Source organism: Mastomys coucha, unplaced genomic scaffold (assembly GCF_008632895.1).
Source record: "Mastomys coucha isolate ucsf_1 unplaced genomic scaffold, UCSF_Mcou_1 pScaffold21, whole genome shotgun sequence".
In the NCBI taxonomy this organism is placed as follows: Eukaryota; Metazoa; Chordata; class Mammalia; order Rodentia; family Muridae; genus Mastomys; species Mastomys coucha.
In genome coordinates, this window is record NW_022196904.1 from 18,882,871 (window position 1) to 18,896,819 (window position 13,949).

Sequence of the window (13,949 nt, forward strand, 5' to 3'; positions counted from 1 at the left end):
GGCATGTGACCCCCCCCAAGAAAGGCACCCCCGACTGGCCTGTGTCCCTGAACGTTTCGAGGGTGGGGTGCAGCCTTGGGAGCAGCTCTCTGAGCTGACATAGGACCCAGAGCCCTAATGTCAGATTTCCATAAGGACCCAGATTCCACTAGATGCCCACAAAACCAGGCCTCCTGGTGAACCCCCTCCTGAGAAGATGTCAGCATCGGGCCCAGGTCTCCAGATGACCTGAATAAACATCCACTTCTTGCCCAGCCTTAGATATCACAGAGAGGATTTGGGGCCCTGGTCCCTTTCATCTCCAAACAAAGGCTCCAGGCCAAAAACGTACCTCAGGATAAGAGAAATGGCCTTAACTCAGTCTTCCCAAAATCAATACCAGTAACTTTATGAGTTACCCCTAAACTAACAGTCACCCCCAAATTAGAATCGAGGGCCCTGTAACAGGCAAACAAATTAGGCTTTCCTTGGCGAACCTTTGACAGACATTAAGGCCTCAGAGTATCTGGCTGAATGGGACTCCACTCCTCACTACACAGGGTTTCTCTGTGTAGCCCTGGCTGTCTTGGAACTCACTCTGTAGACTAGGCTGTCCTGGAACTCAGAAATCTGCCTGCCTCTGCTTCCCAAGTGCTGGGATTAAAGGCATGCGCCACCACTGTTCGACTCCACTCCTCATTCTTAGCACCTTCGAACTACAGCATCAGATTGAAACTCCCTAAGCTGTGCAACAGAATATCCAGTGTTGATTCTAAATTGTAATTTCAGTGTGAGTTTCCCCCAAGTACCTAGTCATTTCACTAGATGGTACCCCCCTTCCTCCCAATATGGCACAGGGCTTGATCACTGGTACCCTAGACCACACTTGGCTTTTGTTTGTTTGTTTTCTGTTTTGAGACAGGCTTTATATAATGATGTTTAGTCCACAGGCTAGCCTTGACGGTGCAACCCTCCTGCCTCAGCCTTCTTGTGCTAGGATTATAGATGTGCACCACCATTTGGACAATGCCTTAATAACTCTGCTCTCCTTTGCCTTGGAACGTTAAGCATCAGTTGCTCCTAATATACATCCCAGAGTTTTGCCTCAGTCACCTCAACTCATGGGAAAGTGCTCCCACAAGCCTCCCAGCCTTCCAACCTCAGACATCCCCAAAGCTCAACAAAAAGACTAAATTTACCCCATTACGCCAGGCGGTGGTGGCACACGCCTTTAATCCCAGCACTTGGAAGGCAGAGACAGGTGGATTTCTAAGTTCGAGGCCAGCCTGGTCTACAGAGTGAGATCCAGGACAGCCAAGGCTACACAGAGAAACACTGCCTTGAAAAAAACCAAAAAAAAAAAAAAAAAAAAAAAAAACCCATTCCACACTATTCTGCCCCTAAGTAACAAGTCCCCCCCTGCACCCCCATTTTAGGTTCTCGAAGCTCTCTCTCAAGGTCAACACCCTTTGTCCAAACTCCCCGGGATGTTTGGAACATAACAACAGGACCACTCCCTGTGACCTAGGATGTCTGCCTCAGACTTCATCAGAGCAGTCTGAACACTGGTCCCCTCAGGATCCTGGAACCTGCTAAGAAGACCTTTTATAACAGTGGTTCTCAACCTTCCTAACACTGCGACCTTTTAGTGCAGTTCCTCCTGTTGTAGTATCATTAACCATGAAATTGTTTTCTTTTTTTTTTAAAGATTTATTTATTTATTTATTATATGTAAGTACATTGTAGCTTTCTTCAGACATTCCAGAAGAGGGCATCAGATCTCATTATGGATGATTGTGAGCCATCATGTGGTTGCTGGGATTTGAACTCAGGACCTTCAGGAGAGCAGTCAGTACTCTTAACCACTGAGCCATCTCTCCAGCCCGATGAAATTATTTTCATTGCTACTTCATAACTGTAATTTTGCTACTGACATATGAATCATAATGTACTCATCTGTGTTTTTCCCATCTTCTTCTTTTTTTTTTGGTTTTTCAAGACAGGGTTTCTCTGTGTAGCCCTGGCTAGCCTGGAACTCACTCTGTAGACTAGGCTTCACCATCTTCTTAAGTGGCCCCTGTGAAAGGGTCATTCCAACCCAGAGGCGGTTGAGACCCACAGGTTGAGAACCACTATGGTAGCTGGGTCTCTGCTGAAATAAGGTAGGTTTTGGGGATGAGTTCCTCTTGTCCTCCCTTGTGTGGACTTCACATAAGGGACAGGGGGAAGACAAGGGTGGAGAAAAGAGTTGAGGCCATGTGAAAGTGGGGCCAGACTGCTGCAGCTACAGACAGGGACAGCCAAGGCTGCCCTCCAACTTGCAGCAATCCTCCTGCCTCAGCCTTCTAACCGCTGGGATTGCATTTGTGTGCTGGCACACCAGGATAGGGAGAATCCATTACTGTTGTTCTAACCAGGGCAGTGGCTGGTGTCCCCAAGAAGTGGATGTCCCCTAAGCCAAGCTTCAGCACCCTTAGACAGACTCGTGAACCCCTAAAAACTAGGATTGTGGACGCCCACAGTCCCATGCCCTAACCTGGCTCAGTTCCTTAGACCAGGCTCTTGGTCTCAGCTCAGTTACCCACCATGGTGTCATCAGGGACTCATAGTACTCGTCTAGTGGGTTAGCTAGGTCCAGAGGTGTACACGGCCTCTGGACACACATGTGATAAAGCCATTCTCAGTACTAAATAAACACCATGAGCTAGGGAACCGGTTCAGAGGGGAAAGGGGCCTGCCACCACACCTGCCTACCTGCCTGTGATCTCTGGGGCTCACTCATGTGACAGAACTATATATATAATTACATATATATGTCATAAAGCCTTTTTAACAAGATTTTATTAATATATTATGTATATAGCATGTATGCCTACAGGCCCAAAGAGGGCACCGGATCTCATTATAGATGGTTATAAGCCACCATGTAGTTGCTGGGAATTGAACTCAGGACCTTTGGAAGAGCAGCCAGTGCTCTTCACCTCTGAACCATCTCTCCAACCTGTAAGTATTTTTTAAAAAATTAAAAAAACAGTAAAATAGCACTAGACTCCCCCACCCCCAGTTAGTTAAGACTTACCTCATCATCTGAGCTTCCAGGTCAGGTAGCCTCTGGACTAGGAATCAAAGCCATCACACTAAACCATCCCTGATCCACATACATGGAATCGCCAAGACCTGAATCTTCATGTCACTCTCCCTAAGTAAGCACCAATATGGTCGGCCTTGGAACTCTGGACAATCCACTCCAAACACCTCCTCCATTAAACTGATACAAGGAGCCACAGCAGCTAATTTGAAATCTTACCTACTGGGTTTTCATTTTTTTCTTATTTATAAATATTTTTAGACTTATTTATTTATTTTATGGGTATGAATGTTTTGCCTGCATGTATATATGTACACTGTGTACCTGCCTGGTTCCCTTAAAGGTTAGAAGAGGGTGTCTTATGTCCTAGAACCGGAGTTACAAATGGCTATGACCCACCATGTGGGTACTGGGAACAGAACCCAGGTCCTCTCCAACAAGTGCTCTTAACCACTGAGCCATCTCTCTAGCTCCACAACCAGGTCTTTTTTGAAAAGAGTTATTTTTAGAGCTGGAGAGGTGGCTCAGTGGTTAAGAACACTTGCTGCTCTTCCAGAGGTCCTGAGTTTAGTTCCCAGCAACCACATGGTGGTTATAACAATCTATAATGAGAGCTGGAGAGATGGCTCAATGGTTAAGAGCACCGACTGCTCTTCCAGGAGTCCTGAGTTCAATTCCCAGCAACCACATGGTGGCTCACAACCATCTGTAATGAGATCGGTCGCCCTCTAAATGATAGATAAATAAATCTTTAAAAAAAAAAAAAAAATCTATAATGAGATCTGGTACCCTCTTCTGGCCTGCAGGCATACATGCAGATAGAACACTCATGCACAAATAAATAGTCATTTTTATTCTAAAATATTTTTATTATTACTATTATCATTTTTTAGACAGGGTCTCACTATATAGCCTTGGCTGACCTAGAACTTGCTAAGTAAACCAGGCTGGCCTTGAACTCACAGAAATCTGCCTGCCTCTACCTCCTAAGTGCTGGGATTAAAAGCTTGTGCTAACACATCCAGTCTCTTTTTTCCCCCAGAAAGGTCTCTCGGTGCTGTCTAGACTGACTAGAAACTCACAGCAATTCTCCTGCCACAGACTCGTAAGCACCATGACTGTAGGTGCACACGGCTAACACCCCTGATCTGACACTGAGGTCTTCAACTGTCATTACTAATGATTGCCTTGGTCGTCATTCTCTTCAGCAGCCCCGGAACTTGCTGGGAAGTACTTCAGTTACAACAAACTTTGTACTTTGTTTTGCTTGGTTCTGTTTTAATGGACTCTATGTTGCCCAGGCTGGCTCCAAACGCCTAGGCCTAAGCCATCCTCCTGCCTCAGCCACTAATTGGTTGGGACTACAGGCATCTACTTCCTCAGGACCCCATATTTAAATTTTGTTTGGGAGTGTACATAGGTAAAAGAAGACAGTCTTTTGGGTGTAGTGGCCCACACCTTTAATCCCAGAATCTAAAGAGGCTAAAGCAGGCTGTGAGTTCGAGGCCAGCTGGTCTTCAGAGTGAGTTCCAGGACAGCCAGGGCTACATAGTGAGACCTTGTCTGGAAAAAACAAACAGAGAAAGAGGAGAAAGAGAGAGAAAGAAAGAGAAGGAGAGGGAGAGGGAGAGGGAGAGAGAGAGAAAGAGAGAAGGAGAGGGAGAGAGAGAAGGAGAGAAGGGGGAGAAAGGAGAGAGAGAGGGAGAGAAAGAGAGAGGAAAAGGGAGAGAGAGAGGGAGAGGGAGGGAGTAATGGAGGGAGGGAGGGAGAGAGAGAGAGAGAGAGAGAGAGAGAGAGAGAGAGAGAGAGAGAGAGAGAGAGAGAGAGGAGAGACACTCTTAGATGTAGCTCTGGCTGGCCTGGAACTCAGAGAGATTGATCTAGCTCTAACTCCCCAGTGTTGGAATTAAAGGTGTATGCACACAGCTAGCTGGGTGTCATTCTTCAAGAGCCATCCATCTTGGTTTTTGAGACAGGGCCTTTCACTGGCCAGAGAACCCAATAGGTGTCCCTGTCTGCATCTCTCCAGTACTGGGATTATAACCATGCACCACCATGCTCCACCATGTTCCACCATACTCCACTACACTCTTCCATACTCCTCCATACTCCACCATACTCCACCATGTGCTACCACGACCCACCATACTCCACCATGCACCACCATACTCTACTGTGCACCATCATGCATCAACCACATGTACCACCATGTACCACCCAGCATGCACCACCATGCATGTGGGCTTTTACGTGGATGTTGGGGATCAAACTCAGGTTCACATGCTTACAAGGCGAGCATTTTACCAGTTGAGCTATCTCCCCGGCTCAAGATCTGCATTGCTGAGGGCCCTGGTTGTCTCTTCTCCAGGATTGTTCAAATAACAGTGCTCCCAGACTCAGCCATACTGATATGCCTGGCATGGGACCTGGTATACCCCTGAAAGACATTCCCTGGCCCAGAAACGAAAGGACTGGAGTGGCAAACTTCACCACTCTAAGCTGAAAATGCATCAGCTTCCATGTCTCCATCTGTTGCCACCTGCAACTGGGAGACTGTCCCCCTCTATGCTAGTCCTATAGCAGGGGTAGGGATGTGACTTAGCCGATAAAGGCCTTCATTCAAGTTCATAGCAGTTATCTAAAAAGTCAGATGTGGCAATGTATGGATGTACACCTATAATCCCAGCATGGGGTCTGGGGTTCAGTGCATGGGTGCACACCTATCATCCTGGTACCAGGGAGGCAGAGGCAGGAGGATTTCGGGGTGGCCAGTCACTCTAGCCTAATTGGCAAGTTCCAGGCCAGTAAAACCTTTATCTTAAAGGTGAGCTCCAGGCCAAGGAAGACCTGTCTGAAAGGGGGCAGCAACATTTTTTGAGGTTACCTTTTAGACCCTGTCCCACACACAAAAGAAAGAAAAAGTGAGTGTGTGGAGAGAATTCCAGTCCAACTAGAAACCCAGACCTACAGTCTCTTCAGTCTTTAGTTGTCTGTTGTCCTAGAAAAACAGATGTCTACCCAACTTGTGCCAATCAGAACAGAAAATCCTATGTGGCATCCCCAACTGGATGTAAGAACCCCATTCATTTCATTCCAAACTGAACAATGATTCCTAGTTATAAAATAACACTGGGAGCACACACCTTTATTCCTAGCACTCTGGGCAGAGACAGGTCGATCTCTGAGATTGATGCTAGCCTGATCTATAGAGAGAGTTTAAGGACATCCAGGGCTACACAGAGAAACCCTGTCTGAAAAACAAACAAACAAATAAGATAGATAGATAGATAGATAGATAGATAGATAGATAGATAGACAGACAGGCAGACAGACAGACAACAGATACTCCATACTAAACAAATGAGCTCCAACTTGAGATAACCCATACCTGGTTGGATCCCTATTTCTTTTTATTTATTTATTTATTTATTTATTTATTTATTTATTTATTATATGTAAGTACACTGTATCTGTCTTCAGACACACCAGAAGAGGGCATCCGATCTCATTACAGATGGTTGTGAGCCACCATTTGGTTGCTGGGATTTGAATTCAGGACCTCTGGAATTGTAGTCAATGCTCTTAACCACTGAGCCATCTCACCAGCCCTGGATCCCTATTTCAAGTTCATACCTGTCAGAGGACATCTGTGGTCTCTGAAATCTCCATCCTGATAATGGTGTTCCCATTGTCTCTGCCTTCTAGAAACCAGGTGCAATTGTGCACACCTATAATCCCAGAACATAAAAGTAGGAGGAGCAGGAATTTAAGGCCAGCCTGGGCTACATAGGGAGCTCCAGGCCAGCCCAGTCTACCTGAATTTCTATTTTGAAAAAATAAAAACAGGGACTAGAGAGATGAGTTAGTAGCTAAGAGCACTGGTTGCTCTTCCAGAGGACCCAGGTTCAATGCCCAACACCTACATGGTGGCTCATAATTGTCTGTAACTCCAGTACCAAGGGAACTGTGGCCAGCAGGTTCCGCACAGCCAAACTCTGGTGTCTGTACCCTTAAACTGTCCAACTAAATCTTTAGTTCCAGGACTCCTAATAGTACTCACCCCAAATTAGACATTTGTCACAGACCATGAGACCAAGAGGTTCCAGAGGTCAAAGGATTGCTTATCTAGGTAGGGCTGACATTATTGGTGGTCAAGCCTTTGCACACTAGTATACTTAGAACTGAACTCACATCACCCCAAGATAGATAGGGATCCAAATCTTCTGACACCTCAAACAGTTCTGATCCCTGTCACTTTTCAGCCAGAGAAGACTCCAAATCTGCCAGATGTGGTGGCACAGGCCTTTGGTCCTAGTACTCTGTGAGTTCAAGACCAGTCTGGTCTATATAGTGAATGTCAGGCCAGGCAAAGCTACAAACTGAGACCCTGTCTCATAAAACAAACAAGGAAAAACAAAACAAAACAAAAAGAGTCTCCTAGTCTGTCACTTGAAGCAGGAAAGCAGACATTTGCAAAGGCCAAACACTTCCCCAGTCCCACGATGCCATTGCTTTCTGGGAACAGCGAGAGCCCCTCCCCAGCTGTTGTTATCACAGGGTGTGCAGTAGGACCCCCAGGTTCTATCACCACCAGTTAGGCCCCCAGGACCTCTGTCTAACCAAAGGCACGTCCCTGCCTTGTCCACCAAAACTAGGGCAGGGCCTGAGAACTCTCAGGGTTACCTCCCCCACCCCCAGTCACCACTTAGATACTCAGGCCTAGGAATCCTGTCTCTAATGTGACCCTTGGTGTCTGTCTTTCTTCCTTTTCAGATTACGTTTATTTATGTGTGTCCACATGCCCAGCGATCAGAGGACAACTTTCAGGAGTCCATTCAGTTCCAGTTCTCTCCTTCCACTATGTGGGGCCCAGGGTTAGAACTGAGCTTGTCTCTGTCTTGGAAAACCAAAACTAAAACCAAATAAATAAATAAACAAACTGGAGAGATGGCTCAGTGGTTAAAAGCACTGACTGATCTTCCCAAGGTCCTAAGTTCAATTCCCAGCAACCACATTGTGGCTCACAGCCATCCGTAATGAGATCTGACGCCCTCTTCTGGTGTGTCTGAAGACAGCTACAGTGTACTTATTTATAATAATAAATAAATTTTGGGGCCGGAGGGAAAGGGCTGACTGCAATGAGAGGGGTTGACCAGAGTGAGTGGGGCCGGAGCAAGCAGAGGTCCTGAATTCAATCCCCAGCAACAACATGACGGCTCACAACCATCTGTACAGCTACAGTGTACTCATATACATAAAATAAATAAATAAGTAAATAAATAAATAGATATTTTTAAAAAGAATAAACAAGCTGAGCAGTGGTGGCACATGCCTTTAATCCAAGCACTTGAGAGGCAGAGGCAGGCGGAGTTTGAGACCAGCCTGGTCTACAGAGTGAGTTCCAGGACAGCCAGGGATACACAGAGAAACCCTATCTTAGACCCCCCCCCCAAAAGAATAAACAAACAAACAAACAAAGTAGCAAAGTAGAGCCACAGAAATTACGGCATATGAACTCATTAGGGAACATTTTGTCTTTAAAAATACTTCTCTTGCTCTCTTTGATTCTCTTTCTATCCCTTCCCCCCTCCCCACTTCTCTATGTAGCTGAGGGTGCCCTTGAACCCCAGAGGGAGAGCCTTCATCTCCCTGGGGTTACAGGTATGGAGGATCATACTCAGTCTATGCAGCTCTTAGGGAGGACCACAGGACTTTGTGCGTGGGTGCCTGGCAAACACTCTAACAACTGAGCCACATCCTGAGTCTCAGAGCCTCAGTCTGTCAGTCCCAGCCAGCCAATTGGACCCCAAATAGCCATGTCTTTGTTTTCTGTCTCCTTAATGCAACCCGGAGCCCTCCAGAACCAAGCCTTTCAACCTCAAGTACACTCAGAAGGGGGAAATGGGCCCTTTGTCCTGACCATCTCCCATAGAGGCGGCTGTTCTCAGTGTCTGGGTGACTCAACACCAGAATCAGGGATCTGCAGAGACAGATGTCGTCATGGGACAGGCCTGTGACCTGAGCGCTGGGAAGGCTGACACAGGAGGATCAGAAGTCCCAGGCCATCCAGAGCTACACTGTTTGTTTATGTGTGGGAGTCGGGTGCATTCTACAGCACACAAACGGAGGTCAGAGAACAACTTGCTGGCGTTTGTTCTCTCCTGCAGCCATGTGGTTTCTGAGAATTGACTGTCAGGCTTGGCAACAAGTGCTTTTACCCTCTGAGCCACCTCACTGTCTCACCCCCCCCCCCCAGACTTTTATTTGAAACAGAGAGAGAGAGGCAGTGAGAAGGAAAGGGAGGGAGGGGGGAGGAGAAGCAGGTGGGAGGAGGGAGGGATGGGGGCAGAGGAGAGGGAGGGAGAGATGGGGGGGCAGGGAAATAGAGAATGAACTAGTCAGCCTCAAATTAAACTCCAGGCCTGTCTCAATTTCTGCCTGCCGCCAACCAACAAACTCAGCCCAGCCCTCGATGGAGTGCTCAGCCTATCACCTCCAATCAAGGCATCTAGAACACATTCTGTCCAGACTCCCCCTTCTGGGTGTAAACTGGCCATTATGTCTATCTACTCAAACGGGCCTCAGTTTTAGCCTCTCCTGGATGACTAGCACTGAATTCAAGAAAGAAAAGACCTTCTGCTACCAAAACAATGGGATAGAGATCCTGACCTCTGTGCATCTCCAGGTGACTTAACTTAGCCTCAGGTCCCCAACTAGCTCTGGTCTCTGGTGAATCCTCCAGAAAGGCGAGGGGCGGCACATGTCTGTCCTCTGGTGGCCAATTCTGGAAGCGTGGCCTCGGTAGCTGGGTTAGACTCAGGTCTATCCAAGGTAAAGGCTTAAAGTCTGGGGATCACCTGTCCCTTCCAATCAACTCTCACACAGAAACTGTGGAATCGGTCCTTCTTGTCTCTCTTTTTACTCCACATCTCTATCATTTTTTCTGGCTAAGATTGGTATCCCTGATCTTATGCCCTGCAGCCCATTTCCCACGGGATCGCACCAGACCCCCAGGCTTGGTTGATTTGATGCTGAAACCTGAGATCACAGAGTTCAGCGCAGCCAGCATTCAACTCCAGAGCTATATTTATTCTCCCATGTTTTTGTTGTTGTTGTTTAGAGACAATGTCTCCCCGGTGGGCCAGATTAGCTTTGTTGTTGTTTTCAGGTTTTTGTTTGTTTGTTTTGAAACAGGATTTCTCTGTGTAGCCCTAGCTGTCCTTGAATTCATGGAGATCTGCCTGCCTCTGCCTCCCCAGTGCTGGGATTAAAGGTGTGCATCATTATGCTTGGATTCACAAAGGAGACTCTGTTCTCTTCAGTCACATAGTAAAGACATCTATCTATCTATCTATCTATCTATCTATCTATCTATCTATCATCTATCAATCATCTATCATCCATCTATCATCTATCTATCATATCTATCATTTATCTATCATCTACATCTATCTATCTATCTATCTATCTATCTATCTATCTATCTATCTATCCATCATCTATTTTCTTGAGACAGGGTCTCACTCTGTAGCCCAGGCTGGCCTCAAGGTTTTGTTGCTGTTAAATATGATTTATTGTATGTGTGTGGGTGTTTTCCCTGGTGTTGGAGGAAGCCAGAAGAGGTGACCAATCCCCTGGGAATGGAATTACAGACAGTTGTGAGCTGCCATGTGGCTGCTGGAAGTTGAATCTGGGTCCTCTGGAAGAGTGACCAGTGCACTAAGCCACCTCTTGAGGCCCCAGGTTTTTAAAAAGTGAAATTTTGGCGCTGGGCATGGTGGTGCACACCTTTAGTCCTGCTACTCAGGAGGCAGAGGCAGGCAGATTTCTGTGAGTTCCAAAACAGCCAGGACTATGTATGTTTTTGAGATCCTGTCTCAAAAAAAAAAAATTAAAAAGTGAAAGTTGGGGCTGAGGAGATGGCTCAAGTAGGGGCTAGCAGCACAAGCCTGAGGACCCGAGTTCAGATCCCTTGGACCCATGTAAAGACAGCTGTGCTGACATGGTCTGTAATCTTAGTGTTGTGCAGGCAGATACAGGGAGATCCCTGGTCTTGCTAGTCTTGCCAAATAAGTGAGATTCGGGTTCCATGAGGGATCCTATTTCAAAAAGCAAAGTGGGAATTTGCCAGGCATAATGGTCCAGCACTGGGGAGGCAGAGGCAGGCAGATCTCCATGAGTTTGAGATCAGCCTGGTATATAGAGCAGGTTCCAGGATAGCCAAGTCTACACAGAGAGATCTTGTCTTAAAAAAACAAACAAACAAGAAACAAAGTGGAGAGCAACAAGCAAAGACACCTGACTCTGACCTCTGGCCTTCACAGGCATGCACATACATGTTCTTGTGCACTCACACATGCACAGGCACACATGCTTGAGTACTCACACACATGCACATACACCATACACACATGAAGTCAAATGGACAATTGTACTGAATATATGCAGAATAGCATTTCTTCTTCTCCTCCTCCTCCTCCTTCTTCTTCTTGTTCTTGTTGTTCTTGTTCATTCTTGTTCTTTTTCTCCTTCTTCTCCTTCTCCTTCTTCTTCTTCTCCTCCTCCTCCTCTTCCTTCTCCTTCTTCTTTTTCGAGACAGGGTTTCTCTGTATAGCCCTGGCTATCCTGGAACTCACTCTGTAGACCAGGCTGGGCCTCGAATTCAGAAATCTGCCTGCCTCTGCCTCCCAAGTGCTGGAATTAAAGGTGTGTGCCACCACTGCCCGGCTCAGAACAGCATTTCTCCAATATATATTATCAAGACCTGGAGTGGTAGCTCCTGTTTGTAATCCTAACACTTGGAAGGCTAAGGCACAGGACTGTCACAAAGCTGAGGCCAGCCTGAGCTACACTGTGAAGTCCAAGTCAGCCTGGGCTAGATGATAAGACCCTGCCTCTCTCTCTCTCTCTCTCTCACACACACACAGCAAACAAAATGATCAATATTAAAACGAGGGACTCCAACTATACCCCAGGTGGTAGAGTGCTCACCTGAGTTCAATTCCCCAGCACGACAGAAACCAGGCACGATGGGCAGCACAAGCCCATCATCCATCCTAGAACTCAGGACCAAGAGGCAGGTGGATCAGAAGTCTAAGGTCATCCTCAGTTACACATAAAGGTAAGCCTGGGCTTCCCACCTCTTTTTGTATATGTGGAGATGTCTATGTACATATGTGTATAGATATGTATAAATATGTAGCCCTGGCTGACCTGGAGCTCTCCATAGAGACAAGGCTGGCCTCTGCCTCTTGAGTGCTGAGATTAAAGGCATGTGACATGCCACCCAGCATATATATAAACGTAAGTAATGACGATTGTATACCTCCTTCATATGGAGTCTCTGAAGTCTACTGTTTTCCATTCAGAATTCATGTTTCTCAATTGTGTGTGTGCATGGGTGTGAATGTGTGTGCACGCACGTGTACATGTGGATACCTGTGGAGGTCAGAAGAGACTGTCAGATTCCCCCCGGGATAGAGTCACAGGAAGTTGTGAGATGCCCAGAGTGGGTGCTTAGAGCCAAGCTCAGGGCCCCTGGAACTGCTCTTAGCCCCTGAGCCATGTCCCTCCCCCACCCCACCCCCAGTCCTTGGGTTTTCCATTGAGTACATACTACCTTTTGTTTGTTTGTTTGTTAAATTTCGAGACAGGGTTTCTCTGTGTAGCCCTGGCTGTCCTGGAACTCTGTAGATCAGGCTGGCTTCAGAAATCCACCCGCCCCTGCCTCCCAAGTGCTGGGATTAAAGCTGTTCGTCACCACTGCCTGGCGAGTACGTACTTCCTTACACCGGCTTTGCTTCAGGCACACAGCTGTCGTGCTCTGCCCGTGACTTGCATGACGGAGGCAGGGTTCCACAGCAATGCTGGGTACCCTGTGAGCCCGTGATATAGACCTGAGAGGGGAATGTTGTGGAGATATGGGGGTCGGGACACGGGGGGAGGAGTCTATGCAAGGCAAGGCTTGGGAGACCCCACTCCCTGCTCTCCTGCTGCCTAGCTGTGTCTCTCCGGGCTCCCAGAAACATCGCCAGGGTCTGTGTACAGTCAAATCTGCATGCTCTACTAACAAGCCAACTTAACCAGTGGTATGCTTGCCTACCATGTATGCACTGGGCACCGTGGAATGTCAGTAATCCTAGCACCTGGGAAGTGGAAGCAGGAAGATCAGGAGTTCAAGGCCGGCCTTGGCTACATAGTGAGTTTGAGGCCAACCTGGGCTACATGAAACCAATCTCAAAAAACAATTACTAACTCTCTCATGTTCTTCAAGAGAAAAATCAAAGCTTCCTGCAACCTCCAGCCTCCCTCACCAAGCTTCTCCAGGCCACTCACAGGTCAGCTGTACTGCCTCTGTAACTGCTGCCCTGTCTGCCCAGAACGTTCTCTTTGAAGGACCTGCAGCTGCTCGCTAACTGGTCGGGTTCACTCACACTGGGAGGACTTCTCTGGCCATAGTCCTTCTCTTTTTTCCTTCCCTCCCTCCGTCCCTCTTTCTTTAAGAGTCTCACTATATAGCTATGCCAGACCTTGAAGTGGCTCTGTAGACAAGGCTGGCCTCAAACTCAGAGATTCACCTGCCTCTGCCTCCCGAGTGCTTTGATTAAATGCATGTGTGCCACCACCACCCAGCTTACTTTTATTATTTTTAATTATATGTAGGGGTGTGTATGGGGGGGGGCTGTGCAAGTGCCTAAGAAGGCCAGAGACACTGGATCCCCAGCAGCTGGAGTTACAGACAGTTGTGAGCTGCCCTGTGGGTGCTGGGAACTGAACCTAGGTCCTCTGGAAGAGCAGGCAGTGCTCTTATCAGCTGAGCCATCTCTCCAGCCCCAGACTTTGTTTCTTAGTAAAACCCCTCCTTACCTATAAACGAGAAAAT